This window comes from Desmodus rotundus, chromosome 7, assembly GCF_022682495.2.
Source record: "Desmodus rotundus isolate HL8 chromosome 7, HLdesRot8A.1, whole genome shotgun sequence".
Classification (NCBI taxonomy): Eukaryota; Metazoa; Chordata; class Mammalia; order Chiroptera; family Phyllostomidae; genus Desmodus; species Desmodus rotundus.
The window spans coordinates 61,614,274-61,620,845 of record NC_071393.1 but is presented as its reverse complement, the minus strand read 5'-3'; positions in this window follow the sequence as shown (position 1 = coordinate 61,620,845).

Sequence of the window (6,572 nt, the reverse complement as noted above, 5' to 3'; positions counted from 1 at the left end):
ACTAACCTAAAGAAAAAGCCAGACAACACAAACCAAACCCTGATGCTTATAATGTTGACCATGAGACATGAATACAAACTTTAATTATGTCCAGTGTCTTGCCTAAGAAGCCAGGGAAATGAGTCAGAGGCTGCATTAGATCACCTGGGATTCACTGAGGTCAGATTTCTTAAGAAAGATTAGTGCAGACTGTACAGGAAAGAGGGGTGTAATAAATAAAATCTTTTGATTTTTGAGGGATAAAATACTAACTGTACATCTCCTTTTGGGGAGGAAAGGGAAAAGGATTCTGGGTCTGCAAGGTGACAGGTATTGGAATGAGTCCCTAACAGCATCTACAGGGGCTGGCCAGGGCCTTGGGAAGTGGGTGTGTGTGACTGAGGAAGAACAAGAAATAAACAGCTGCAATGGTGTGGCTGAGCTCAGCACTGGGAGATGGGCTCATCCTTCCTCAGGGAACCATGGAAATCTGTATGGGGGGTCTAGACCAGGAGACTGCAGCAGTGGACAAGCTCACTGGGTGGAACCCGTCTTCAACAGTGCCACCAGGTAGCTGAGAGGAGCAGTGGCAGTCATAATCCAATCTGACTCCAGTTCTCAGCTGAGTCTAGAGTGGAAGCCTCTGCACTTGGGCATAGTATGTATGTGGTGGAAACTTAAAGAGGCTAATGTCCTGCCTTCTGATCATAGAGAATATAAGAATTTGAGAAATTAATTGAAAAGTAAGGAGAAGTAATTATCTGTAATTCAAATTTGTAGAGCAGTTCTAAGTAGTTATGAATAACTAGAATTAAAAATTTTATATAATTATATACATGTATATGTGTGTGTGTGTCAACCTTCATCTCTCCAGAAAACCCAGCTATCCAGAAACTCCCATTCCTTAAGGTTCTGGATTAAAGAGATTTGTTTTGTTTTTTATTCATTGGGGAATGCAATGAAATGATTGCATTTTTACTTTCAATTTAACTCAGGTTCCATGAATCTCTGGGGAAGAAAGTCTGTAATGATCCTACATGTCCTGTCCATACCTTTTATCATCTCTTCCTTTACTCCTTGAGTTTCTTGTAGATAAGGAAGGATACTGGAATGGAGAGGATGAGAAAAGCATCAGTCATGTTAATTACTGACTGAAATACATATGCTCCTGGTCAATCATCATTAGTCAAAGCTCTAAAATTTCAGTCAGGATCTGAGTGAATTGTGCTCTGGGTCTGAAAAAGGGTCATTGAAAAGTGAGCAATAAATAAGGTCAAGCTTGGCATTTCTTCTGTTTACTACTTTATCATTCATCATTGGTTGAGTATTTATCAAGTTTTGGAAAATAAATCAATACTTTGGAAAGTTCTGTAGTAGTTATTTAGCTCAGTTTTTTATTCCAGGCAGGACTTTCTGCAAAATCTCTGACTTCGTGACAGAAGACCAATCAGTGTAGGATCTGCTAAGACACACCCAGGGATGGGCAACTCACCCCTTTGTGAAGCAGATCATGCACTTAATTCTCCGAGTGTGGTCTGAGGAGTGGCAGCAGGGTATCACCTGGGAGCTGGTTAGAAATTCTGAACCTCAGGCCTCATCCCAGACTTGCTGAATTTGACTCTTCATTTGACAAGATCTCTAGGTGTTCACTCACACGTGTTTGAGGAGCACAGGTCTTTTCTATTACTGGATGGTTTTGGGTGTTAGAAAATAACATATTACAAAGACCTGCTGTGCTGTCTGTGGACCAGCTGGTATCTGCTCAGCTTTGTCTGTCTCCAGCCCTTGACCACGAGCCCTACTTCCTGCCGGTTTTGTACTTTAAAAGGCTTGGCCCCAGCTGCCACTGTGATCACTTCATCTTCTTACCTGAGAGTTGCCTCCAACCTTACTGGGCAGAGGGCCAGGCTTCAGCACAGCCATTGTCATGTTCGCTTTGGTGGAAGCTGCTGGAATTCCAGTGCCTGGGTCAGAACCCACTGGACCCATGGGGACTCTGGATCACTCTGTGCCCCTTGAAGGCACAGACAATGGTAACTAAGAAGGGTAAGGGTATTTATGCCTTGTGGGCAGTGACAAGGGACAGGAAGGATCAAGAAATTAAATTGCCAGCTCTTCCTCCACTATGCTGCAAAGTGCATTGGCCCAAGCCACCTCTTCAGAAATGTCTTGTGTGACCAGCTGTGTTTTGAGGGAAGTTGTGGGCAGCTTGGTAACAGACCATCTTGTATTTGCTCTCCTTCCTTCCTTGCCTCACATCTCTTTTATTTTACTTTTTTTTCTCTCTGAGAGTGCACACTCAAATAAAGCAGCAATGCCCAAGCTTTGCCTGTTTTCGGAGGATAAGTAGGACATCTGCCTTGTATGAGCTTCACTCACTGCTTCTAATTCTGCCATCTGGTTAGCTTTGGAATGGTCAATATCATTCATATGCCTTTTTCCTTCAAATTCTAGAAGAGTGCTTCCAAGCCTTCTTTCTTCTTGCTAAACACTATCAGTTCCTTAACAATTCCTCAAAATAAAGTTTCTGTTTCTCATTCCTCTTGTTTCACTTTAATATGTTATGTCTTATTACATTGTGGCTCCTTGAGTGGCCTGCCCAGTGTGGTCAGTGCAAGGTTCTTGCTCATGGGTCCCCACCTCTTTTATTAAGGTCTTTATACCCCCCATGAACTCAGCTGCCATGAGCTGGGCCTCCCCTGTGAAGGGAAGCTGACTATTTGGGTTATGGTTAAAATGAGGTTAGGAAATTGAGCGAGTGAGGCAGATTTTGTTTGGTCTTCTCTGTCAGCTTTTGAGGAGGAGCAGGCCCTCTGCTGGGCCTGGAGTTCCTCTAGGGCAGTGATTTTTAGCTGGTATGCTGCAAGAATTCTTAAAACATGCTGTATCTGACTGTTTAGTCAGGGGCACTAACCTCTTGTCCCATACATTGTCAAACAAACAAACAAACAAAAAATGACAACAGCCAACACAACAGTAGCCATCCAGTGTGGATGAATCAAAACTGCACCTACTTTTTTGTCAGATTGGCAAAAATATATTTTTTGGTGTGTTACAGAGTTTTAGTAATTAGTTTCCATGTGCCATGAGATGAAAAAGGTTGAAAATAGCTGCTCTTGGGTGTCTGTATATGTTAAAGACATGTTTAAGCTGAGCTCAAGCCAGGGCACAGTGGGACATGGTATTCAAGTTACCTCACAGGATGTATACGCTCCTCAGGTTTGGAGCTTCTTGTATCATTGAGACAAACCCAGAGCCAGAGTTTGGTCAGTGGATTCCTAAAAAGCATTTCTGAGTGTGCCCCATTTAGGTTTTCTGCCTCAGAATATGCATATGAGAGGATGAGCTAATAATCATGTAAACTTTTCTAAGGTCTAGAATATCTTGTCCTTCAAAGACTCTACTGCCCCCACCCCCAACTTTTAGGAATTTTTATGATTTATTAAACTCTGCACTAGTTTTATGAGGAGCACAGATAAGGCTTAGATATAGTGTCTACTTTCCAGGATCTTGCAAAAGCAAGCCATACCACATAACAAGAGGCCTAATGCTATGAGGAGCATATAAATGCTGGATGAGAGGAGGAGAAGGTCTGTATGGGTTGTAGTAGCAGCTGGAGAGGCTCCATGGAAATTTCAGTAAAGAAGAGACCTTCAGATTTGCTGTAGGACTCTTTCCTTTAACCTTCATGGCAGAAAGTTACAGAGACACAATTTTTTAAGGCACTGGAAACTGATTGATATTTTCCTTATTTAAGGTAAAGGACATGCCATATTCTCTGATATTTCCAGAACAAGGTAAACACAAATGATTCAATACCTTATCAGGGTCAGAAAAATGACAATCTTTTGTCTTTCATTTAAGACTAGTGAGAAATCCATACAAAATAAACAACAAAAACATCTCTCTGTTCAGAATTAATGCTTTCGGTTTAACATTAGGCTTCTGTCCCTTGGAGATTAAGGAAAGCAGACTCAATTATTGTTGACATGTTTGCTAAATTATTTTTAGTAATATAGAAGTGTCACAGTAAAGAGTCAGACAGGAAACATCAACAAGAAAGATTTGGGGAGGTATTTCATCGCTTGCCAGTTTGTAAAAGTTCATTCTAAATGACTCATTGTAAGGAGACAGCTCTATGTTGGTTTCTTTCTGCTCCCAGCACATTCCTTCTGGGTACTCACCTTCTTTCATGAGTATGTAGGTGCACAGAGAATGGAAATTAGTTTTAATATTTTAAGGTTAACTTTACCATGGCTCCTGAGGTTTCTGTGCCTTCTGAGGGGGAACAGAAGGGAGCCAAGAGCCATGGAAACCAAGACAAATTGTTAAACGAGCCCCCAATCCCTCCCTACTGTTGATGGGGATGGTGACATCTTTTTTTTTAATAAGATAAAGTTAATTTAGAAAGTTACAGAGGTAGATAAGTGAGCTGTAGAAGGAATGGGTTCAGGAAGAAAGTTACACAGACAAAAGAGGGGCCCTTGGCTCTTAGGAGAGAGAAAGGTAAGGTCGGGGGGGGGCAGGTAGAGAAGAGGGGGAGGGGAAGGCACAGGCTGGTGATGGTAACATGTCTTAAAGCTGTGGTTTTCCACCTGAAGAGTTCTACAAAGATCCAATTTCATGTAAAATATTGTGTGCACTCACGTGCTATAAAAGGCATTTGTCTTTTTCTTGGCTGCCATTTTTCTTTGCCAAGTCATTCTGCAACAAGGGCTATTCATGGGGAACTCTTACAATTCCAAGCCAGGACACCTTCATTTTACTCTTCTTCTTCTTCTTCTTTTTTTTTTTTTTTTTAAGATTTTATTTATTTATTTTTAGAGAGGGGGGAAGGGAAGGAGAAAGAGAGGGAGAGAAACATCAATGTGTGGTTGCCTCTCATTCGCCCCCCCTACTGGGGACCTGGCCTACAACCCAGGCATGTGCCCTGACCGGGAATCGAACTGGTGACCCTTTGTTTTGCAGGCCAGCACTCAATCCACTGAGCCATACCAGCCAGGGCTTTACTCTTTTCTTTTTTTTAAATTTCGTTTTATTGAATTTATTGCGGTGACATTGGTTAACAAAATCATGCAGGTTTCAGGTACATAGTTCTACCACACATCATCTGTAGTTAGTTTTAATTGAACTTTGTAAGAGATGGATTTTTCCCCCTCTAATTTTATTGTTATTCAACTACAGTTCTCTGCCTTTTCCCCCCACCCCAGGCTAATCCCCAGACCTCTCCACCTCCCTCCCATTTCCACCACCCCACCCCATCCCGTTATTGTCCATGTGTCCTTTATAATTGTTCCTACAAACCCTTCATCCTTTTCCCCTGAAATTCCCTCCTCTCTCCCCTCTGGTCACTGTCAGCCTTTTCTCATTTCAGTGCCTTTGGTTATATTTTGCTTGCTTGTTTGTTTGTTGATTAGGTTCCTGTTAAAGGTGGGATCATATGGTATTTGTCTTTCATCACCTGACTTATTTCACTTAGCATAATGCTCTCCAGTTCCATCCACGCTGTCGCAAAGGCTAGGAGCTCCTTCTTTCTTTCTACTGCATAGAATTCCATTGTGTAAATGTACCATAGTTTTTTGATTTATTCATTTACTGATGGGCACCTAAGTTGCTTCCAGCACTTGGCTATTGTAAATTGTGCTGCTATGAACATTGGGGTGCATAGGTTCTTTTGGATTGGTGTTTCAGGGTTCTTAAGATATAATCCTAGCAGTGGAATTGCTGGGTCAAATAGCAGATCCATTTTTAGTTTTCTGAGGAAATTCCATACTGTTTTCCATAGTGGTTGGACCAGTCTGCAATCCCACCAACATTGCACTAGGGTTCCCTTTTCTCTAAGACCTCTCCAACACTTGTTGTTAGTTGCTTTGGTTATGATTGCCATTCTGACCAGTGTGAGGTGGTATCTCATTGTGGTTTTAATTCACATCTCTCTGATAGCTAGTGATACTGAGCATCTTTTCATATGTCTCTAGACCCTCTATATGACCTCCTTGGAGAAGTGCCTATTCAAGTCCTTTGCCCATATTTTAATTGGGTTGTTTGTCTTCTTAGAATGGAGTTATGTGAGTTCTTTATATATTTTGGAGATTAAACCTTTGTCTGAGGTTTCCTTGCCAAATATGTTTTCCGGTACGGTTGGTTCTCTTTTTATTTTAATACTATTTTCTTTGGCCATGCAGAAGCTTTTTATTTTGACGAGATCCCATTTGTTTATTCTTTCCTTTATGTCCCTTGCTCTAGGGGACATATCAGTGAAAATACTGCTGCGTGAAATATCTGAGATTTTCCTGCCTATGTTCTCCTCTATGACTTTATGGTGTCATGACTTATATTTATGTCTTTTATCCACCTTGAATTTATTTTTGTGTATGGTGTAAGCTGGTGCTCGAGTTTCATTTTTTTGCACGTAACTGTCCAACTCTCCCAACACCATTTGTTGAAGAGGCTATTTTTACTCCATTTTATACTGCTGCCCGCTTTGTCAAAAATTAATTGACCGTAGAGACTTGGGTTTATTTCTGGGCTCTCTGTTCTGTTCCATTGGTCTATGTGCCTGTTTTGATGCCAGTACCAGGCTGTTTTGGTTA